General features: G+C 28.3%; 1 protein-coding gene across 1 annotated transcript in view; it reads right to left on the reverse strand.

Moving 5' to 3' along the window:
• LOC107449023 (uncharacterized) overlaps positions 1 to 20,974 on the reverse strand; it is a 116,118-nt gene extending 95,144 nt beyond the window's left edge. The window contains exon 1 of the mRNA XM_016064418.4: positions 20,791 to 20,974. The gene's annotated coding sequence lies outside the window, so the exon portion shown is untranslated. The remainder of the gene's footprint in view (positions 1 to 20,790) is intronic.
• Positions 20,975 to 26,227: the final 5,253 nt, after the last annotated feature.

Here is a 26,227-nt window from a genome sequence, read left to right on the forward strand (position 1 = left end):
GTTCGAATATATTATTTTCTTCCTTTATCTCGTCTTAACCACCAGAAATAACAGCGAATATAAATCAAATTTTTAAAGGGAAATGTTAAAATGGCGAGAGTTGTACTGATATTACTTCTCATAACTACTTTAAAACCACCTTTTACCAAGTACAACAGATTAATACGCAGTATAAATAAATTTATTCTTTTATTTTTCATTTGGTTAAGATTATCGTAGCCCTTCCCAAAACTAATGCTCATGTTTACCCACGTACGAATGTCTTCTTTTTCTTATCTCACCCGCCAGAAGTACTTACACAGATTCTACCCTCATAGAACTGTTCCCTGAATTTCTTTATATACCTTCATACTCACGTGCGAATGGTATTAGCTGATTCATCCAAGATATTGCTACTAAATACCGCTTTAAAACAACCTTTCACCAAGTGCTACAGAAGCTCTTTCATGAACTCTATAATTTAAGACACGAAAATGTGGAATGAGAGAAAGTAACTCGACTAATGCTTGTTCTTCATTTTATTAAAGTGCAGAAGTTTGTCATGTCACGAAGCTTAGGACGTGAGCGAGATCGGACAAGGTGTGCTTTTGTATTCCCGATTCTCAAAAGTGGAATATACCTTTCAGGCGGATCTGCTTGTGTCATTTTGTTAAATGTTCTTTTTTTTTTCCACACATCCTTTATCACTCTTTTTTTTTTTCCTTCGGTTGTTGGAGAGAGAAAAATTACTTTCGCTTTCTTTCAACATCATTTTTTGCTTTGATGTCTTTAAAATTCATGATCTTCATTTGGACAAAGTTTTTTTCCCCCTTTGAATATATATTTAAGTAATTCTCTGCTATTCGTGGAAGCTGAAACGTTGTTTCAATTTGCTCTTGTAATTTTATTCTATGAATATCTTGTTTGGTCATTGAACTTTTGCGTTGCTGATAAAATTTCAACGGCTGCCGATTTACTTGATAATACACTGAGTAATTAGACAAAAACAATTTATAATAACGTGCACAGGAAAAAAAATTCATAAACTTTCAACGTAAAATTAGATAATATTTAATCATATAAACTTTATTTCAGTATCTTATGAAATATTTGCTTGTAATAAAAATAAAATATGCTTGCTATTTTGAGGTTATTTAAACAAGTTTTTACATTAAATTTATAATTTTATATATTTATCCTTTTCTGTTAAAAATGTATAGTTTTATACATATTTCTAGCAGTCGTGTATAATTTATTGTATGCAAGATAATTATAGAAATTTTATAATAAATTTTGACCTATATATTCTTAACAGTCACATGAAATTTATTGCTTTTAAGGTTGCTATATAAATTATATGCAATTTTAACAAATATAACTCAAAATCATTGTGTAATTACATGCATGTTGCAAATAAGAATACAATTATAATAAGAATAAAATATTTTAGAAAACTAATAAAAACAAGTTGACTAAATTCAGAAATCTTTCCTTTTTAATTCAGAATTACTAATTTTTTATAAAAGTAAAGAGACTTCTTATTAATCTTATGTATAACTGAATATGGTAAATGCCCAAAAGATTATCAAAGCGAATAGAATTTTTAAGACTTAAATTTAATTTTGTTAACAGGCCTATTACTTTAAGACCAAAACGGAAGAGGATATAACTTCATTCACTTCAAAACTATACGAATTGAAAATAACAGTTGACAAGCTCTTAAAAACGGGTGCCCATTTCCCAGACTTTCCAAGTGTGAATGACACGAAACAAAAGTTTTTTTAACTATAAAACGTGAAGTTGCCGACGAAAAATTGAAAGATAAAGGCGAGAAATTTTTCTTTTGTGGCTTTTCCAGCTTTTTTTATCTTTATTTTTTTCGGCCTCTGAATATTTTTCATGTCCTTTTAATAACGCTTTTCGACTAGGCCATCTATTTAAACGATGACAATAATTTGATCCTTTGTGCATTCAGTTTTAACAATATATGTCAATATTGAACTCCTCTCTTGCTTGCTTTGCCCTCCAACCCCTGCGATTGTTTTGCAATTACTAAAAACTCTTGGCGTGTTTACCCTTAAAAAATAAAGTCAAACTTATTAATAAAGCTTTGATTTTTAAGCATCGAAACTCAATATTATTCAAATAAAAGATCCTAAATTTTTTATCGTATTAACACAGATTTGGTTAGATTTACCCAAATATTTAATATTTCTGTCGATTAGGATGAAATTAAAACCTAATACTTTTGCATTTCGAAGGCAACTCGCTTTGAATTACCATTCATTAACATTTATTTTTTCAATTTCTTTTTTAATTTTTATTTCTGTACTACATATATATTGTATGGAATTGTGCCGATTGTTGAACTTAAAGAATCGTTTTGAAAGGTTTCCTGAAAAAATCGGTATCTGTAGAGTGAAATTGAAAAGTAGTTGACGGCTTCTTCTAATTAACGTTCTTGAAAACGAAACAGTTACTTTTGAATATCACCTCGCCCTACTGGTCAAGAAGTATCTTAAGTAGTCGCTACCCTTTTCCTACTCGAGAATTCAAACGGTTAATTATTGTGAGAAAGACCACAGTCCACAAAAGAAAACATTGATGCGGAAAATAAAAGAATCAGAAGTTGCGAATGCTGCCAGCCGGAAGTAAACAAAAGGGCTTTTTCCACGTCTATTTTTCTTTTCGTGTAATATCGTAACAAGTTACAACATCTTGTTCTTCTAAAGGGTTGAATATATTGCAACAGAAAACATAAACGAAAACAAAAAATTAACTTGTTTTACTTTCAGAATTTATTTTCTGCTTTCAAAGGAGGCTTAGCATACATTTCTCACCTTTATCCATGGACATGTTCCTTTGCTTTGAGCTCTTTGTTTGGGTAGAAGAACTTTGTTCGTGATTTGAAACAAGTGGTGTCCGATTTTATTATCATTGTCGCTTAACTTCATTTTTGATTGCAGACATTGTGAAGAAACCGATATTTTAATTGGGAAAATTATTTGATGAATATTCAGTATAAATGATGGTTTTGTTTTTACAAGTAAAAATAACTAGCTGCATTTTTCCCACGGTGAAGACTCGCCATCAACGACTTCAAAACCAGAATTTCATTAGTGAATGGCTATGCTTTCAGTGTGGTGAGACTGGAAGGATGTGGTGTTTTTCGAGCCCTAACCAAGGAACGGAACAATCAATTCGCATACTGTAAACAATTGGACAGTTTGAACGAATCTGTCATTCAGAAACGTTCTAAGCTAGTCAATCGTAAAGGAGTAGTGTTCCATTACGACAATCTTTGGTGTTCCGTCAAAAGTTTTTGTAGCTTGGATGGCTCGCCTCCCGTAAGACTTTCACTTGTTCCGCTGTCTTCAAAACTCATTGTGTGGAATAACGTTACAGTCAGAAGAGGCTGTAAATCAACACATTGTTCAGTTTTTCGCAAATAAAGCCAGGTCCCTTTGCGAACGAAGATTATGAAGATCACCAAATGATGGTAAAAGATCATCGAATAAAATGGAACATATATCATTGATATTATTGATATTGATATATTGATATCATTGATATAACCTTTAACCGTTATGGAAATATATGACTATGAAAAATTTAGAAAAGAAACGCCAAGACTTTTTACTCAACCCAATATTTAGATTTGCAGTAATATTAAAAATCGTCCTCAGATGTTTCGAAATAAAAGTTTTTATCATGAAAGTTTTTTTTTTTAGAAATTAGTTTTAATGAGAGAAATTTTAATAACCAATGTTAATGAGAAAAATATTTTCAATGTATTAATGAGAAAAATATGAGAAAAATAAAAAAGAACGAGAAAAATATTTTCAACGTTATTCAGTCAACTTACTTTGCATCAATGCAAGTTTTGAAATAAAAGTAATATGGTTTAAATGTTTAATCAGTTAAAATATAAAAATCTCGGTTTTTTTCACACAACTTCTCAAAATTTCTCAAAAAAGTACTTTTACTGTAACTTAAATAAAAATTTTGAAAAATTAGAAATTAGAATAAAAAAATTAGAATAAAAATTAGAAAAATTTTGGTAGAATTTCTGACATTTTTTAACGTTTCTTTGCACATATCTTAACAAATCATAATTATTTTTATTTTAGGCAAATTCTGGTATATTAAGTTAAACGTTAATCGTTAACTAGTAAGAGATTTTTATTTCCTTTTTTCCAGAAATTTTAAAAATATAAGGGAGGTTATTACCAAACACCCTGTTCATAAACTTTATTGATTATAAAGCTATCTGGTCTACGTATTTATCCCAGAAAAACTTTAAAAAATCTTATTTAACTAAAAATTAGTTGAACCTGCTTCAGCCGTTATTTGAATATAACTTTTAGCAAATGTTTATGCTTAGTCGACCATATTGTCCAAATCCAAATGAAAATAATTCTTGCATAAATCCTTCTTAAACTCTACGCACATAAAGAAAACTTTCTTATCTCCTTTTTCTGAAAGATAATGGAAAGTTTATAAACGCCTATCACATCCCGAAAAGAGTTTTCCGTCAGGATAAAAAGATAAACGATCTTGATGTGCACAGAGCTTAAATTTACGTTATTTTTGATTTCTACGAGTTGATAAATTCGCTTCTCAGAGCATCATATTTTCTGTTAGTTTTCAAAAAATACTTTTGTGACAGATTTCATAAAAAGAAATTGTTTTTTTTTCCCTTCGAAATGTTTTCTTCATTTCTATTTTTAAATATAATTGAATTTATTTTGAGCTGACCAGATTAAGTTTTTTTTTAAGTTAATAATTCGGAATTTAAAAAATTTTGCATACGTTTGTTTTTGATATTTGAAGGAAAATTTTTGTTCCGTTTCAATTTTTTTTGTTACATTTTTTAAAAATAGAACATTATTCATGGTTTAATTCAAGTATGAAAAATATTTTTATAAAACAGTTATTTATTTAGTCAGTCATTTATTTTAATGTCTTTTTTTATTAAGTCATTTCTACTCTTTACTAAGTTCATTATAACTTACACACATTTTTGAGTTTGTATAGTTGAATTATTGTCACATCGTATTTATTACTGAAATAAAAAATGCATAATTGCTTTAAAAATGCAATTACCTTTAATATGTTTCTAAGAACGATTCTAATTACTACAATTACTACTGAAAAAGTTACTTGAAGTATTACAGAAATTTTACTGTAATTTTTTCTTATAACTATCAAAAAAAAATCCGCTGATCACCAAAAATGTGCGTAAAAAATATCTATACCGCTAAAAATATATATATCGTAAGTTCTCGGCAAAAAAAAATAAAAACTTTTAGGTCAAATGAAAATAGTTATACTTGAAAAAAAGGCATGCATGCACAAGATTGTGGCTAAATATATTTTCTATTTTTATTTTTTCAAAATTACTTAGAAGTGACAAGTGAGATTTATGCTTGTCATTTCTTGAAAATTATTACATAACATAAAAATCAGCATTTCGTACATTAAATCAATGTCAAACCTTCTTATAGAGCATAATTAGCATAATATGAGACAACCTTCAAATTTCTACGAACGAAATTGAATTTTTGTCAACAAAAAAAAAAGTTATTTTGATCTATAAAGGATCACTTTTAAATACAAAGACAAAAATTCGTGCATGAACTCTAAATTAAATCAATGAATGAGTCGTAAATCCAGCACTCTTTCTTTATAATCTTGCAATTCTTGTAATAATATATTACTATCAACTTTTGAGCGTTGACCACTGTGTTAGCAGAAAGTACAATTTTATCCAAAAAGCAATAAGTCTCAAATATTACGTTTTGACTGTATATTTGAAACAATGAGAACGAAATACGATAAATTAATTTTTTTCTATGTTTTTATTAGTTGGAGAGGATTTTTAACTTATAGAAAATGTTTTACATAATTTTGCGCTTCAAACCGATAAGATAATATTTACAAATATGTAATTTATTGATATTATTGTAAAAAAAAAATTGGATTATTCTAGGTTTTTATTCATTTTAATGATAATTTAGGATGAAAATAGATTAATATAAAGTAAAAAGACGTCAAAATATTTCCAGTAACAAAACTCTTTCTTTTTGAAGGAAAATCATTCTTTTTTCGCTTTATTTGCATTAAAATCAAGTTCGATTTAAAGTATCAAGTTTGATGTGACGAAATATTTATTAATCATAAAATATTTATATAGCTCACACTTTATTTTATATATTTTCTTTTTTATTTCATTTCTTTTTTAATATCTATTGATTCTTTTCTTTCCTTTTTTTTGCAATTTTTATCAAATTTACTATAAGATAAAAACTTTACCATAGTCTGTCGGATCCCTACTACGAAAGTATTTAATGTATGAGGGAGTATTTAATGTATAATTTAACTTTAACTTCATTTAAAGTTAATATTTTCCTGAGAGTTCGGCTTCATGCTTCGTAAAAGCACATGAAATTGACTGCAAAACATTCAATAAACCGTATTTATTACTGAAACATATTTTGAAATAAAATCCAGCTTGCTTAAATATGATATTAGCTGTCTGATATTGCTTTATTGCTAAATTGTAGTTTTATAATATATAATATTTCTTAAATATTTTTTAAATGATAGGAACATAATTGGAGAAAAAAAAACAATTTTGAAACTGGTGTAATGAGTTCTCATAAAATTAAAACAAGCAAATTGAAACAGAGCTTACCCCAAAAACACAAAGAAAAAAATTAAAAAAACTCTGAGATTTCAATATTATTTAACTTTTCCATTTCCGAAGCCAGGAGAATTTCAACTTTTTCTACTTGTAAAAAGTTTTTAAATCATATACACATTTGTTTCGAAAAATTAGTTACAATTTGAGATATTTACTGTTTCTATTCACAAGTTATTTCTGTTTACAAACTGTTTCTGTTTTCTTCAATATTGCAATTTAATCTCTTTCATAAAACGTACAAAAAGAAAAAATATAAGAAACACAAATAAATATAATTACGAACATACAAATGATAGTTGCTATAAACAAGTATTATCAACAGGTAAAGCTTTTATCTGTTCAAATTTAGTCATAAGATTATGAACCCCAAAATAAATAATATCTTAGAATATATTGAAGATATAATGTAATAAACTAGACAAATGAATTATAATGAAGAGAAAAGATAAGTTAATTAAAAACTAAAAGTGAATAGTTTATTTTATTAATAAACTATTTATATTATAAATAACTGCATTATAATTAATTACCATTAAAACATTATGATTAATAATAATTATATCATTTTAAGCAATAATAATTATAGTATTGTAATTGTAACAATTATAATAATAACTATATTATAAGTGATTATAATAATTTTAATACAAATAGTAATTTTAAAAAAATATACTGTTATAAGTAATTATCTCATAGTATAACTTTTAGTGGAAATGGTCAGAGCTGATGGAAAATCTAATTAGAATCATTAAAAATAAATAACAAATAAACTATCAGTTCTGCTTATGAAAAGTTATACCTTTTGGCGTATAAAATACATTAATAGCTTTTTTGCCAATTTTATTCGGTTGATTTTAAATAACTGAAGTATCTGGAAGCTGTTACAGTCCTTGACAACAATCTTCATTTGAATGTAATGATGTTTAAAAGGATTATTAAAATACAAATTTTTCAAGACTTTTGAATAATTGTTCAGAATATTTTAAAAAACTTCTTAAATACATCGGATAAAATAAAATATCGGCGCAATCTATACCTTATTGTGAATTACTTTATTTAATCACAGGCCATGAACATTCTCATTTACACAGTGTATGTGTCCTAGCTTATAGTTCTGAAAGTTTGTAACTTTTAAACCGACTCAGAAGAAGTGGAAAATAACAGCAGCAAAATCTGACTTTTTGAGAGTAACAAACATTCATTCTCGTAACAGAAGAAAACCACGAAAACATCTTACAATTAACCCAACTAAGTCACGATGGCTCATTGGATAGGGTGTTCACCTTCCAATGACGTGCACCGGGTTCGAATCAAAGCGATAGCTGGTCTGTGCGAATCCGTTTCTGGTTTGCACCTACCACAGTGCTGACATAAAATATCCTCAGTGGCAGACGGATCATGGGTTAGAGTCCCTTTGCCGTCAGGCTAATCCTGGAAGGTTCTCTTGGTCTTCTTTTCCATGTAACGCAAATGCGGATTAGTTCCATCAAAAAATCCTCCACGAAAGCAAATTTCTCTCAATACTTGATCCAGAAGTTCCCTTGTCTTCTGTATTAGGTTCAAAATTACAAGGCTATGGAGTTGAACATTAGTAGTCGTAAACCCAAAACATTGGGTCTGCTGTTCAACGACGGTTATAATACAAAATAAAATTTACCCACCTGTATGAGAGAATTTCATTCTCTACTGATCATACTCATCATACTATATCAGTTTCATGCTCCATGCAGAATTCAACCATATCAGAATTCAACCATAACTGTCGTCACCCGGATTCAAACCAACATAGATCACTTGTATCAAAATCGGAAGATGTTCCCTGAATTACACTGACTCCAGTCCGAACAACCATACAAATACAATGGAAAGTTTTCGATTCTAGAAACATCAATGGATTTTAAATACTGACATTTTAGCTCATTACTTTGAATTATTTTTAGAAATAATGACTTTTCTAACTCTAGCTTTTCAGGCCAATACAGTAAAGTTAAACGCATTTGTGTCACTACATTTTAAAAAATTAACTTACAAATAATGCATTCCAGTCCAACTCTGATTAAGAGTCCGAATCGCCACTAATTGCAAATAAAAACAGAATTAGAATTTTCATCAAATGTTTAGGAGCACCAAACCGTGAAGCATAAATCTATCTATTGTTAAAATAAATTCCATTCACTAAATGTAATTAGCAGCAAGTTGCATCATCGTACAACTATTGAGGATCCACCACTTTCTTCACCAGTTGCGGTTCGTAAAGTCCTATCATGTATTCCGTGCTCTATTTAAGAGACGATCAATTTGAGGCACCCCTTTATCAAACTAGGATTCATTACTTTCAATCTATAAATTAACAGAGCCGTGAAGCTCTAAATACCGCTCCGGCAAAATTGAATGATAAATTAATGAACCTTGAACTCTTGGCAAAAAGTTAAATTCCTTGAGGAAAGATCAGTGAATATTTTAGCTCCATTTATATTATTTTTAGTTAAAATTTCATTTAGTTTTCCAAGGGTATTTTAAACGTTACTAAATTAAGCATTTGTTATATTAATGTAGTTTTATATCATATTACTTGCTTAAAGTGCTTTTTGATTTTTGAAAAATAGTAATAAATCTTTTAAAATTTTTAAAATTATATGAGTAAAAATTTCTGGTGTTAAGAAATTAAAATGTGTTTACACACACAATTGCACATTATCACCTTATAACCGAAATTGAAACTATTTTGTTATTGTTACACTGTTCTTTTAACACTTTAACTGTTCTTTTAAGAACATTTCAGCAATTTGATTTCTCATTAATCGAAAAACTCCTTGCCTATTATTGTAGACAATTTTATTTATTTTCGAGATCTACATTTTATATGGTCGCGCTTGAGTTATTGCAGAAAGAAACAAAAGAAATAGGCCAAAAATAATAGTAATGAGAGATAATATTTTGCCATCTATACCATCTTAAAATTTATTTCGAAATTTTTTTAAATATAAAAAAATTAATGAAAAGTTCAAGAATGATAAAAACCGTCTCCTATTTGAATGTAGATTATGTCATTTGGTTTGCCTTATTCCCCCATGGCATAATTGCAGCGACATGGCGACATTGTCGCAGAACTTCGCAGAGTTCTTGCAGAAAGATTTTTCGTTTGGAACGTAAAAAACTTTAGTTTGCTTTTTTGCAGAAATTTACACGTAAAATTTTAATTACGCATTTAAATAATCACTCTTTGAAGCTCTCAATTTATGCCGATATCGTAAATCCATTTTGACTGTATTTTCGTCATTTATTGACATTTATTTTCACGTGGATTTTAGATATCCTGATATATTTCAGGCGATATGGAAAATTCGAATCGCGCATTTGATCATTTACTTTTTAAGTCAATGATTCCATCGACTTTTTCGGCAGTTATATTTGTATTGGCAGCTTTTGATTTTCACATAGTGTTTAAAACACGATATGTTTTATACGATATTATTTATTACAACAATCAAATCTTGTAACCCCTTTTTGGGGGATCCTATTCGCATGATTTCGCCGTCGATCTGTTTTTCGATAGTTACTGCCTCACAGATTTCATGATATTTGATTATTTTTTATTGTGATGATGGTTTACAAAATGCAACAAAGGAAATAATTAGTGGAATATCTCCCCCCCCCCCAACAAAATACGAGAATATCGCCCGAAATATTCAAAAAAATATTACAGTGCTATAAAGTTTTGTCGCAGAAAGTCTAAACGAATTCTGCCATGGGGGCCTTATGTATCGTAAACAAATAAAATTGCTTCATTTTTATTTCTTCCTATTTTGCCGCACATTATGTTTTCTTAGTTTTTTTTTCCCTATGTTTCTTAAGTTTTTTTTTTTTTTTTTAAGTGCAGTTGATTATTTTTCAAAACCAGGTAATCATTAATTTCATTACGATTAACATATTAAATGTACTTAAATATACTTAATAAATTATAATAATTACGTATTTTATTAACAAAGTGATATTTGCTTTCGAAAAAAACATCGACTTTTAAGAAAGAAACAGCAATGAATGAGGAACAATCAGGAGCGTTGAAGAGCGTCACAAGCAGGGGAAGAGCTCTGTAGTATGTTGAAAGCTTTAAAAATATTTTTTGAAAAAAAAACTTAATTAAAGAGAGATAAATACCATTTTTTTGAACTGTTATAAGTATATAAGTCTCGTTAACGAGTAAAATTACTTCATAATAATACCTTATTATTATTTCACACATCCCGTGTTCTTAAGTTTAACTTTTTTTTTCTAGTAAAAATTAATCTTTTCAAACCTAAGTAATCTTTTATTTCGTTACTTTCTTAACCCAAGTTTCGTTTCAAAAGCCTATGTGAATTATATATTTTATTGAGAAAATGCTTCTTTGCTTTGAGAGAAAATATCGACTTTAAAAAAAATGAAAAGTGATAAATGCGAAGAAGTCATGAGGAACGGGGCGAACATGGGATACGAATCTCCCAGCCATTTTAAAAAATAAATGATTTTATTAGATTGAATGTAACACTTAAAAGCGAAGTGTGGCTGTAGAGTTCCAAAGTCAAACGCCAATACGTATTTATTGCAACATAATCAAGCAATGCTATAAACTGAATCTTACTCAAAGAAAAATTTAAAAAATGAAGGAAGAGGGGACAAAAAAATCACTAGCGTAACTCAGAATCGCAAGACACATAAGCTCCCGGAGAAAAAACTCGCTGGGAAGAACAATTTAATTATTTCATAATCATTAAAAATAATAATAATAGTAATCTATATGCATATTCAGTAGTCATGTTATAGAGAGTGACAATATCGTGAGCACTAGATTGCCCTAGGAAGTCCTTTTGACTGCTTTTTAACTTCATTTAGAAGAACAATGATGTATATAATGACACAATTTCTTAGAATTTTGTGACTATTAGTGCAACCTGTAATTTTTTTATTGTTAATATTTACTAATAACTTGTTATATAACTGTAAGTAATATAAAAAATATTAAAAGTTAATTTTAAACAAATTTCTTTACACATTAGTTATTTTTTCACAATCCAGTCATTTTGACTGCTTTTAGGCAATGTAGGTATATATACTTAGTTTCAGTCTTTCTAGTGTTAAATAGAGATTCCTCGTCAATACCAAGCTTTTATAATATCTTACACACAATCTTAATGCGTAACAATTTTTGCAGTTCACGCTATGGAAACATCATCAATACTTATTTCAAAATTATTCATGAAAATCATTAATTTAAACATTTACTATTTCAAAAATAAGAATACAGAATAAATGAAAAAAGTTAAAAAATATAACAGTTTTTGCTATGACCTATAAAACATTTTCCTTATTATGAACCTAGATAACATCTCGAAATAAAAAAGTACATGATCATATAAATTCCCTTCTTTATTAATATTAATTATCATACCTAATTAGGTGTTAAATGTTTACTAATGAGTTCGCACTTTTATTGAATGTAGTCCAGTTCATCTTGGAAGGAATGCGATATTTCCTAACTGTGTCCGTAATTAATTGGAAAGGTCGAAAAAATTATTTCATTTCTGTATTGTTGTGACATAAATATTACAATTCTAGCTTTTGCAGGAAACAGAAACTGTTACACTGTTATTTTCTTGCTTATGTCGCCATTAAGGTTTAAATAAAATGGTAGGGCATTCTGGGAAGATGTTTTTCCTCGGTAGATAAAGGATGAAAGGAACATATTATTAAAAACTATAATATTATGCTCCATTTACCAAATGAAAATAATATTATATGAATTTGTGGAAAAATAGGGCAATTTTGCTAAAAACTGATGATAAGTATTATCTATAATAATAAAATGAAGAGTTTGTCTGTCTGTCTGTGTGTCTCTTTTGTAATTCCAGAACTGATTAATCTATCATAATGAAATTTGTACAGCGGTTGCAAGGAACAATTTTAGCCATGGATCCTAAAATTCATTCGAAATTTTTAATAAGTTCGTTCGGAAGAGACGCACGAAAAATGGAATTTTTTCATTTGCTTGGAACTCACCATTGATGAAAATGAAAGGGCAAACGATTTTCTTTCTTTCTTTCGAATGTCAGTAATATTTGCTAGGTTATTGCTCAGTAAAAAAGGGAGTTTTTGCATGTTCTTTAGTATTTAATTATTTTTTATTCGTTACGTCAGATAACTCAATGATTAGCATTGAAAATGATAGCATTGGCTTATTACGTCACCAAATAAGTATTCCTAAAGTTATTTAAAACTATGTATTTATTTTGTTCAGATATGTGCCTTCAAAACATGAATCTAAAAAACTACATAATTTAAAATCAACAGTAATTGAAATAAAAATAATAATAAGTTTATGTGCATGAATTCAAAATTAAAACAGCTATAAATAGCTATATAATAGAGCTATAAAATAGCTATTAAAATAGTTATAATCTAGAAAACAAAATTAATGGAGAAAAGGTACTTATTCTTTTAGGGTAGCCATGCAAAATCGCTATACAATTATTGATCCAATACAATACAATACAATGAGGCCTAATTAATTTTGGTAATATGCATAAATTGAAATAAAAATAAGCTGTGTACTAAAAGGAAGGAAATGGTACTAAATCGTTTAGGAAAAGCGTAAGAAATTGTCATATTATTATCGACGCTGTTGATGTTTAGTTAATTTTGGTAGTAATTACTAATAGAAATTAAAAATAAGCGATGTTAAAAGCAATCTAGAGGGGGAAATGGTTATAATCCATTTAAAGAGAAGCATAAAAAATCACCAAAACACTATTGATGACAATAATGCTTAATTAATTTTGGTAATAAGTAATAACTGAAATAGAAAACGCTATGTACTATTAGTATAAAGCAAAATTATTGTGAAATGGAACTAATAGACTTAGGAGAAATGTAAAAATTGCCATATTATTATTCATGCCCATTACCTACTATGTAGTGCCTATTGCATAAAATTAATTAAGCATCATTATGCTTAATTAATTTTATGCAATAGGCACTACAGGTATTACGGTTATTGTTGCAATTTTAATATTTACCAAATACACTAATACATGTACAAAGTATTCAATGAATACATTTGGTACCTTTTAAAACAGTTAATATAGATATAGATAGATTCGTTTTAATATAGATACTGGTGAAATAGGTTTTTATGGTAACTCTAAAAGTATAAATGTTGGAGAAAATTGCTTGATTGTGGTAAATTTTGAATATCATGAATTGCCCTCGAGAAACGGCATTATGCCAAATGATACTAAATACAGTAAATTTTTATAATGATGGGATGAACTAGAACTATTAAAAACGTGTTTTGTTTATTCTAATAAGGTGAAATCACAAGAAGGGCTGCAAGGAATAATAATAAATTGAAAAAGTAAATTATTCCAGTTTTATAAATTGTGTTCGTATATACCTTTAAATTTTGTACATGAATTCGTTCAATACTGATTTATTGATTATTTTCTTTTTTTTTTTACATCCCGTACAAAGAACGCGTATTCAGCTAGTAAGAATTGAAACAAATATTACGTCACAATTACAATAGAAATATATGATCATTTAAATTGAACTTCACATTTTAATTTTATGAAGCAAAAAATAATTACGAAGCATTTCGTTTAACCCTAGGGCCTAGGTCGAAAGGGATTAGCATTAATTTCGATTTTTTCTTTTATGCAAATTACAAAACAGAAAAATTTTCATTTTCTTCTTATTCCTTCTTTGGCCAAATGTTTGGGCAATTTCATTATTAAATAGATAATTTACTTATTATATATACAGCGGCCTAGGCCGATAGGCCCATACGCCAAATACAATGGATCATTTAAAAGGTCAACAGACCCTTATATAAATAAAATACAAAAATTATGTGTATATATAAAATACAAAACTTATTAACCCTGATTATTATTAAATAGATAATGTCTGCGCTACTCAATCGTAGGTTATTAGGTATTAAACAGCAATTAGAAGTATCTACAATAATCCCAAATTGTAGTAATTTTAACGCAATTTCTACAATTTCAACTAAACTCTTAATTTTAACTTAAAAGGGTTGGTAAAAAAACTCGAATTAACAAAAATACACATTAATTTAAAAATAACAATAAATTCTGTAAAACTGAATTTTATGTAACCAAAATATTTAAAACGAAATAAATTTGCCATAAAATTACTATTTTATTGATCTGCAAGTTCGGCAATATTATAAAAAATTAAAAATTCATAAACACGCTTCATAAAGGAAGATAATGGGACCACGTTTTTCAAATTTTCAATCGTAAATTTTCAGTAATAAAAGGCTACTTTGGTACATGTGAGTTACTTTTGTCCGACACAAAAAAACATTTCAATTTTTATACTGAACAAACAAAACAAGACATATGGGTATTTTCAGGTTTGAAAAGTTGGTTTTGCCTTATTTGCGTCTATTTTAATAGTTTGAAGTAATTTAAAAATTTTGTCATTGGTAACGCTGAAATTTTGGCGAAGCTTTATTTTGGTGAGTAAATTGTTTACCTCTAAACTTTGCAATGTAGACCAATCCTGTAACGTGACAAAAATACGTGCCAAAATACAAGTGTCACCGTTAGTAGCCTGTTACAAATTCGTGTTACTGTTTGTCTTTCTTTATCATTTTTTTGTTATTATTTTATTTTTATTGTTATTTTTTTATTATTACTTCTTTGTTTAGTGGTATATTTTAAAGTTTTCATAAACAAAAACTACAAGGTCAAGACCGATAAGAAAGATATTCTTGTAACCAGAACAAAAATAAAAATTTTCCCGTGTTTTGCAAATTGAATTTTTTTAAATGTCTAAAATGTGTAAATAAATATTTTTTGGCTAATTTGTAATGTCATTTCACGAACATATTCTTGCAAAAGGGATTACAATAGTGCATTGATATGTTACAATATGCATAGCAAATAATATATAATATACAAATACATAACAAATAATTAACATAGCTTCCTTTGTAGTATACTCCAAGTTTATTGAATCTGATTTATTGATGCTATTTTCAATTTAAATTTTAATTTCATTATATCATCGACATTTTTTATTTTACTTTTTAAGTGCATTTATTTCTTACTTATCAAAGTGTTTTAAAACTTTTTTAAGTATCAGTTAGGCATCGACAAGTATCAGTTACAATTTAAAAGTTATCACTTTTTTCCTACTTTCTTTTTTCTTACTTGTTTTACTCTTTTACCACAGAATAAATAAACATTTTTAACAGCATTATTAACATTATCTACAGACTTCTAAAGTGTAATTAATTTCCTATTTCGGTTTTGGAGAATGATCATAAATATATATAATAAAATCGAAAATTTAATAAGGAAAGAAAATAATGTGTTCCTAATGTTTAAAGCAAACTTTAATAGAACCTCAATTTGCAATGAAAACGTATTAAATTCACTATTATGCTTAAGAAATTTGTTATACATATTATTTTATGATAAAAGAAAATTTTCTAAGTATGAGTTGGAATTCAGCCAATTATTTTGAAATTTTTCACAGATATTTATTTAGAAATGCAAGAGTTTTAAATTGTATATTTTAATGGCATGAAATGTTTTTGAATTCTTTTTCCAGTTTATTCGTTATATTTTTGGAATATTTCTGATAATGTTCTTACTATTGTTTAAAAAAAGAAGCTAACAGTCCTAAAAACATTTCATTTCAATATAAAAAACATTCTCTAAGGAACATCCTAAATTTTTAGAAGAGTGTTACTAATCTCTTATACAATTAAATCTCATTTTTTTAAAAAATTCAGAAATGTACCTCGTTTTTTCTAAAATTCCATTTTAACTAAATAAATTGAATATAAAATTTTATATTTCCTAGCGATACTCTTTATACTACTCCACGTTATTCTTCAACAATAACATAATCCTGCCTGTATTGACAGCAATGATCGTCTCGTAATGACCTTAATATATATTTTCAACATCCTTATCAAAAATGAAATAACAAAGCATGCCAGTTAAAAGTCGCAAAAATTAACATTTAAGGAAGTGATAAATAAAAGCTCTATTTAATTCTAGGGCGAAACATGGGGTGGAAAATATCAAAACCATATACTTGATAAAATAAAAACTTAACTTGCTTCAAAAAAATATGAAGATGATAAAAGTCGACATGTTTCGAGTGCTCAAAAATTGGCACCCATTCTCAAGATTCACCTGACGTAAAAATTTCATTTCTCGAGAGTCTTAGGAATGGGTGCCTATTTTTTTCTGACACTAATTTGCAATACAAATTACATTAGTTTTAGCACTAATTTTAAAAAGATTATATTAAAGGGCAGAACCCACATTTTGAATAAATCAACATTCATAAATTATATTAAAATAAATTTAAACTGAACTCTTACAATATATTTTTTTTATATCAATATATTTTTTGATACAAAGAAGCTTATTTCTTACTCTTTAACAAAAAAGCATAATTTAACTATGTTCTTCCTTAAAGAATCTCTAAGGAAGACTGAGAGAAAACAAATTGTTTTTTTTTTTTTTTAATATTTTTTAAAACTGTGCATATAATAGTAACACGGAACCTTTCTTTTTTTATTTATTGAACAACTAACCACTTTGTTAACCTAATTATGTGAATGTTGCGAATTACAGGTTTACAACATGGCCGTTATCACCTTCAGTGGGGGAATCTGAAATTCAGGGGATCACTAACCGTTTAAGAGTATTTGAGGAGTGTTTGGGACTTCTTGAGGATCGCAAGAAAACAATAGAGAAAATTAGTATTGAATACACACTTAAAGAGTTTAAAAATAATAAAGCGCATTTTGATGATAGCAAGAAAAAACAAGTTTAATACCCGCTTTACGATTTTAATGTTTAACGACATCGTGACCTATTTGTAATTTAGTTTTAATTGCGTTAATTAAACTAATTTAATTTAATTGTGTAATTTTTTGTGTAATATTTTTGTGTAATTTGAAGCTTTTGTGTCCCTCCGGCATCTTTAAATTTTCCCTAAATAAATGCTTTTTTTATCTTAATTAAACCTGCATTTTTTTTTCCAAAACAAAATTCAGAAATTTATTATTTATATTGCTGCTTATGAGTGAAAATATGAATAATAACACTGGATTTTAACTCTGATTAACAGGCTAATTTTATTAAAACGATTATCAAAAAAGAATAGATATCAAACACTGCCTTTTTACTTTTAGAAATATAATTAGAAAATTTATCCGCGTATAATTGTTATTGTTTTTAATTATTTATTTCTTCAAATTGAAATTGGAACTTAAAAAGTTTATAACTTGAAAACACTGTTTATTCCTGGCATTTCTTTTTCACCCTTATTATTCTTTTATCTTAATGATTTTTAAGAAAAAAATGCTTGAATGAATAAAAAAAAAATTTAAGTGATGCTAAAACTTAAGCAATTAATGTTTTGAAAAATATTACTTTTTTAAGTGTCGACATTTTTATAAATAAAAATGGAGATTACTAAAAATGCATTATAGGTATCATCATTTGAGATTAATAAGTTTCAATTAAGAATTTTAATATTAAGAATTTTATTATTTATTTTTTATTATTATTATTAAAGGGGTTTTTTTTCGTAAGGAAGAGTAGAAAATTATTTGACTAGCAAAAGAGGTTGGGAACCTATATTGCAAAAGAAGCAAACGCATACTACCTATGTTTCCAAAAAACATAACCACTTAGCTAACATAAAAATTTCTGTTTAAAGTATATGAAATATTTAACTTATAGAAACCTTTTCCCACTCGGTTGTAGTTATTGTGCGAACTAAAAAATTTGAAGAAAAAAATATTTGCATTGAAAAAGATAAAACTGTGACGGTTCAGTGAAAAATATATCCTAGCTGATTTCTCGAGCAAATATTATTTTATACTATAATAATAATTAAAATAGTAACTAATCCATTCGATGAAGTTGCGCTTACTGAAATTTCCAATAGTTCCAAAAATTTCGTTTCGAGAAAAACTAATTTAACACTTATCATTTATTGCACTTACAAATGTCGCAAAAATATAATCGATAAATTAACTTTATATTCCACATATTCTACTGATATGCTAATATTTTAATATGTTTTATAGGCGTAAAACTATCAGATTGTTTTAAAATTATTTTTATTGATAAAATATTCTGCAATTATAAAACTAACAAACTGTTTTGAATATGTTTAATTAAATTACCTGTTCAATTAAATTTGAACAACACATTTTGCGAATATAAAGTTAGCAGCAAGTTAGGTAAAAAATATATATAATCGATTTAACGCTTTAACTACGTTATACTACATACGTGTTTACATTTTAACCATTTTATCTACATGCTGAATGCATAAGTCCCGCAGTGGATTAATCGAAAAGACACGGTTCCCAGTTGAACACCGAACTCAAGCATCACTAGCTGCGATCCGTAAGTGGGTGGGTGACCACTTTGATCAGCCTGCGTAGGGACCGAGGGTTCGCGGTATCGGTCCTCGTTAAACTGTTCCACCGTAAAGTGCTCGACTTCACGCGCAGGTCATTGGGCTACCAAAGCAGGGGTGCCATCCCCTCTGCAGAGGATCAAAATTGCGATGGCATGTTTTCGGATCATCCTCACGGATGTTTCCCAGACCGTCGCCAATAACACATTGCCTAGATCTAGTGCGACTTAAATAAAGTATATACATACCTACATACACAAATAAAACTATCAAATAATATGAAACAAGTTAACTGATAAAAAAAAACAATATGTTAGCCACCAATTTTACAACTATGTCAAAATTTCAACCATATATTTAGAGGCCATAAAAAGTAAAACTTCTCCTCGGCATCCCATCATGGATTTGGGGGATCATGAAAGTTTGGACTTCGAAATTTCGTGATACACAACACGATGGTAACAATATGATCAGTGACCAGTATTGCGCACCAACCACTTTGCTTCACCTTGCATGTTGATATCCATTTATTTGAAGATGGGAGAGCTTTAAGCCGCCACCGGAAATCGAACCCCAGTTCTTTACTACGATAACTCAGTAATCTTAATCACTGAGCCATCAAGGCTCATTAAAGTCATAAAATTATCAATTTTTCAACAAAAAAAAATTATGCATGTTTGTAAGGTTAATTCTTAATATAAGTAGTAAAATGAATGTTTCTCGTATGCACATCGGGCCAATTATGACAGTGTTATATAGTCGTTTACGTATAAAATGTGTCTTGTGATGCAATTTTCCTTTTTAAAGAACCCAATCAGTACTCCCCTATGTTTGATATACTAAATTAAAATATAAAATTTTTCATTTTAAAGTAATTTTACAAAAAAAGAATAAATTAATTTAAAGAAAAGTCCCGGATCATCTAAGTTGTTTTGAAAACTAAGCGATGAACAACTGACGGCTTACATTGCATTTAAGCCTAAAATCCCATGATTATTACAGAATAGAACATATTCATTTTTATAACTTATTTTGCTTAATTTTTTAATACATTTTTTACACATTACTTTATTTTTTTATTACATTATAGTTCACATTTAGTTTCCTAATATTGTAATTTCTTTCATATTTATGTGAGAAGGTTTCTTCCAATTGAAGAATTTTAATCCTTTAACTCCTTTTTGCTATTTTTAAAAATTTTCATATCAATAAAAAGATCATTATAGAATTAGTTATATTAATGTAACTGATTTTTTGTTTGGACTATTTTCTTGGCTGCTATTTTTGATATTTAATTTGATTCAATACAGAATTATCATACTCATAACAAAAATTTTACAGTAAATTCAATCTAAGTTGCTGAATTATCGTCAGTTTTAGATCCCCGAAAATATATTTAAAAAAAAAAAAAAAGAATTTATTTACAAATCACAAGTGGTTCTTTTTTTCATTGGAAAATACTAATGAGGAAAAAAACAAAACAAAGGAGTGCATCTTCGATGCGTTTGTTTCAAATCCATCATCTCCTCATTTGAAAAATTTATTATATTTTTTTAAATTTAATATTGACACATTTTTATTCTTTAAAAATATTTGTAAAAAGTTTACTTCATGTGATAATGAAAAAAAATAATAAATTTTACCTTTTATTTAGAGGATAGAATATCCAATGGCTTCACGAAATGCACCTCATGGAGAAGAGAAGTAATCCGATTGTTCTAATCACATTAGAATGTGGCGGGCAGAAGAATTGCTCTAGAAACTGACCGTTTTTTCTCTTTGCTGGACATCATCTGTTGTTACCTTTCCACCATTCAAGCAAGCCGCTCTCGGTCGGCGATAGGTGGCGCTTTTATCAGATGAAACTGAGGAACTTGACATCGTTTGCATTAGATTTCCGAATTCAAAAACATTAAAACTTCAGACATTGTTTGCTTTCGGATAATTTAAAATTTATCACTTACCGTTCAACCTTAACATTGGATTTTTGAATTTTAATGATATAAGGGAAGTTTGTCTTATGAATTATAATTTTTCAAGCATTAAGGCTACATTTGCTGCAGTTAAAAATTAGGTTACTCTTGCAAACGATTTTAAAACTTGAGCGATAAATTTAGAGATTTTATTTCCCTTCAATGGATTGGATCAAAGTTTAAAAATACAAGTGATGGGTTGCTTAATCCATTATAGAGTAATTATCATGGTTTAACCTTTCAAATACTTTGAAACTTTAAGATAATTATCAAATATTTAATGAACTCATCATAAAATGTAATGGCTTGTAATATTATAATTACAAACCATAAAACAATCAAATTTCAGAATAAAATTATATTAAGCATTAGATGGACGATTTTTTTTCCTGGTAAAAAGGGAATCAAGCCAGGGGAACAAAATAAATTTGCTTATTAAAATCTAAATTAATTTCCACTTTGAATATTTTAAAATATTTTGAATGCTTGCTATTGCAATAGTAAGAAAAGGAATAACGTAAGGAATCAAGCAATAAACAAAAATATTTCAAATTGATACACTATAAAAAAGAATTTTTTAATACTGGACAAAAATGTGTCAAAATAGCTCCGAAACAATAATAGTCGCATTTCAAAACCCAATGTATTCAAAATTGAAGCAGTATACTCATTTTTGAGAAAAATGCATGTGGTGAGAAAAATATTCGTCTACTGATGGCAGGAATCGAACAAAGGATCTCTGAGAGGATACTCTAATCACCATAGTTGTACACCGAAGTACAGAATGAGTTAGGTAGTTTTATACAGTGGCCACCACAATTACACATTATGGTATACCAATTTCCAATTTCAATGGTACAAAGGCCACTATAGTAGTACACCAAAGCACAGAATGAGTTAGGAATCTTTATGGTGTACAGTGCGCAGAAAAAACGGACCACCCTGAATAACTTTTGGTCTAAAGATCGGATCTTCACGCTCTAAGACTCAATCTTAATGGTTCAAGGGGATGACCTCAAATATGCTAATTACTTAGTGTAGACGATGTTTTAAGTTACGAAATCAGACACAAAATCGTACTTTTCATGAATAAACATACCTTTTTTTCCAACAGATTTGGAATTCTTATCCCAAAATATAGTCAGTAGCCCCAATCTGGGAAATACGGTCTCAATAGTTTAGCCAGGACAGCAGTCCAAATTTTGGACCCCTCAATGTTAATTCTATTTTTTGCATAATTCGCCATATCTTAAGAAATTTTTAAGCGAACTGAAAAATTCTTGCACACAAATTATAAAATTCGTTCATCTAAAAATAATTCCTTGCAAAAAATTCATTTAGTAAATATTTAATTTTTTTTATTTCATTTAATAATAGTCAAAAAAATTTGAAATGTAAGGTATACCATTTTGCATTTTTTAAAGCACGTAATTTTGTATGGCAAAATACAAAATTTGGGTGAAATCGGTTGAATAGCTCATGAGAAACTCAATTTTAGAAAACTGTTTATTTAAAATTCCATTTCTCAGAAATTATTCAACCAATTTCGCTCACTCTTTATATTTTACCATGCAAAAATACGTAGTACTTTTAAAGGAAGTAAAAAAAAATTTACCTTACAATTTAAAAACTTTTTGACTATTATAAAATAAAATAATAAAAAAAATATTTACTAAAATTATTTTTTGCGTGGAATCATCTTTAGATAAACAAATTTCATAATTGAGTGCAAAAAATTTTAATTTGCTTAAAAAGTTCTCGAGAGAGTAAAATTAACATTATGGGGTCCAAACTATTGATCGCTCTCCTGACCAGGCTATGGGAACTATATTTCCCAGATTGCGGCTGCTCCCTACATTTTGGGGGGTCAAAAATCCAATCCATTGAAAAAAAAGTAAATTTATTCAAAGAAAATACGTTTTGTGTCTGATTTCGTAACTTAGAATATCGTCTGCGCTAATTAATTAGCATATTTAAGGTCACCCCTTCAAGAAATTAAGATTGAGTCCTAGAACGTGAAGAACCTATTATTAGTTGAAAAATTATTCAGTGTAGTCCGTGTTCTTTTCTTTTTCTTTTTTTCTCTTTGCACTGTACAACTATAGTAGTAGTTAGAGCATTCTAGCACTCTACTGCGATCCCGGAGGCGATTTTTGAATCTAGCACCGTTTATAACGATCCACTCTCTTGTTTGGCATTTTCTTAAATAAGTAAATAAAATAAAAAAAATTTAAAAATTAAAGGAAGTAAAATAAAACTTGATTCTTTGTTGTTGTTTTTTTAGATTAGGTAACAAATTTTAAAAGAAATAACAGCTTGTATTATAATTGGGACCAACCACAACCAAGAGAAAAATATCCACACACAAAAAAAGAGAAGTCGTTAAAGGTTGCTGGATTGTAAGTTAGCATCCCGGAGGTGCTTGGTACGAGAGATACGCAGATACGTTAGAGATACGTGAAACATACGTTCACTCACTCCCTGCGATATTATTTCCAATGCCAATTTATAATTGCAACTCCAATAACTTTAGGAGCACTTAAATTTTAATTGAAGCTCTGTGCTGTATGGCAACACAAATTTTAATCATTTTCTGATAAGTGAAAACATAATCTACATCCATGTTATCTCCAATTTACATTTATCGTCAATCGAAATTCCGACCACTTCCTAATCATCTAAAGGGTTAAAATTGTAACTACAACTCCTCTCAAGAGAACATTATGCACGGTGAAAACTTTTCACGGCAAATTCTGTTTCACCTTCACTTCAATTTGGCATTTTAAACTTTAAAGTCAAGAGAAAAATAAGTTCAGTTACACTTAGAGAAAGCTATGAAGTTTCAAATGCTGAAAAAGTGTTTTCATAACATCAAATTGCTAACTAACTTTTGCAGGATTACTTCGCCATTGCCTAATCCTGAGCTAATCATTTGAAACTTCTTGATTTACTCCATTTTTACCTGTACACATTCTTTCTAGTCTTAAAAATTTTAAATTCCTTTTGTCGATGAAGTCTTAACTGCATTTCCTGATATCTAAAAGAATTTATCTTTATAAAATTGCCAAATAGAAATTCTCGTTAATAAAAAGATTCAGCTACTTTTCAATTAAAGTGATCAAATTCCATCTGGAGTTCTATATATGCTGCCAACACTAGTTTAAGTGATTACCAGACATTTCCACAAGGAATAAGTCATCAATTTTTCGCAAAATAGAATTTCAATCGAACCACTTCCCGATCAAATTGAATCAAACCGTCTCGAGAGGGTGGTCGAGTAGCGGTATTTACAGGTAAGAACCTCCAAATTTTCAACTATTCAGGGAAAAAGAAAAAAAATACTTACTCTCGTGATCTTTTAGAAACAGCATAGAGGCCGAAAATGTTTTTACTTTATGATCAGTTGAAAACAGGAAATGTAAGTCTGATATTCCTATTCTTTCTCGACAATGGCCGAATTTTATATTTATTTAATACAAATTTTAAATACTATTTCTTTAAGAGTTTTTTTTTTCATCAAATATAAGAGTTACAATTATTTTCTTTAATGTTACATAGATAAGTAAACGAAAGACCATGTCATAACGGTTGTTTTAGACCTCGTTCCTAATAAGGGTCATCAATTTTAAACATGTCTGGTAAATAAACTATTTCTTTCTGGAATTTTTTTTTCAAAACTTTAAAGAGTCTGTGGTTTACTCATTAATATGTTTTTTCATTCGGTGCAGTTATACAAAGTGTTCCGTAAATGCTGCCTTTAATATGTATTTTTAGAATCCTTATCGAGAATGATAACCCCAAAGTGTGCAAGTGGGGGTCTCAAATTAACATTTGAGCAAGAAAAATAAAGCAAAAACGTTATCAAAATCTGACAAATTACTGTAGAAGAATGGGAATATAATGAACATCAGAACAGATTTTAATTGGAGGTTGAAACCTTCTTTCAACTCCTCTTTGTTTACTCCGCAGTCACTGTGCTTTGTCCGAGTTCGTTTGTGTATTTGTTTCTCTTCTGTTAAACATATTAATTTGGTTACACTGATTCATTTTTGATAAAGTTTCTAAAAATATGCATGAATTATAATCTTTGCAGAACACCCTGCATTAATATGTTCACAAATATGTCCGTATATCACAAAGAAAAAATCCATATGAGACATCGTCATAAAAGGTATTACAATTTAAAGTATTCTAGAAAAGTATTTATGATCTGTGATTATATTCTACAAGGAAATTAATAAATAAATTGTTGAAAACAACTTAAGTTGTTTCATTTATATTAATAATAATTACTTCATTTATACGAGCCTTAGTTACTTATTCAACCATTGTTACTTATCCAGCCGTAGTTACTTCTTTTATAATTCAAATCTGAATGCCTAAAGAGCTTTTTATAATTTATTTAATTAATTTACCATTTTTTTCTTTAGGGTTATTTAAGTTTGCATATGGACTACAATATCACATGTAGATTTCTTATGGGTCATCTTCATTCCCCGCAAAATCCTTAAGATTTTAAAATTCTTCAAAAATTCTTGTTTTAAATTCACTTCATATCAACCAGGCTGATGAGGTGATTTTCAGGGTATACAGGTTGTTTTTCTGACACTTATAACAAACGAGGAATAAAACAATTTACCTTATTTCAACTAGAGAGAGTCAGGTACTTATTAGGGTGTATGAAGTCACACACACGTTATTTATAACTAAGCTTATGTTTGAGGTTGTTTAATGCTTGACCAATATTGCAGTTTGAATCGGTAAAGATGCAGTTTTTATTTTTACATTTTAGTGTAAAAATAAAAATAATTTTTTAAAAAAACCTGGTGAGTTTAAAAAATAGGTATTTTCAAGCTAGTCCAGGTTGAAAAGCTAAGTTTTACAATAATTAAGTAAGGATTTTTACTTGTTTTTAAAAAGAGTAAAATTTTAAATAATGTGAGGATTTTTCATATGCAAAGTGTTTGCAATGAAATAATTCGTTCATTTAACATTTAAGTTCACCGACATTAATTATTGTATAAAATAAATTTTTCTAGTCTGCAATACTAAAAAATAATTTCGTCGGATTATTTATATTTTATTTTTTTATATTTTATATCCTTCG

This window comes from Parasteatoda tepidariorum, chromosome 1 (assembly GCF_982258835.1).
Source record: "Parasteatoda tepidariorum strain Cologne lab strain chromosome 1, Ptep-v5.0, whole genome shotgun sequence".
Classification (NCBI taxonomy): domain Eukaryota; kingdom Metazoa; phylum Arthropoda; class Arachnida; order Araneae; family Theridiidae; genus Parasteatoda; species Parasteatoda tepidariorum.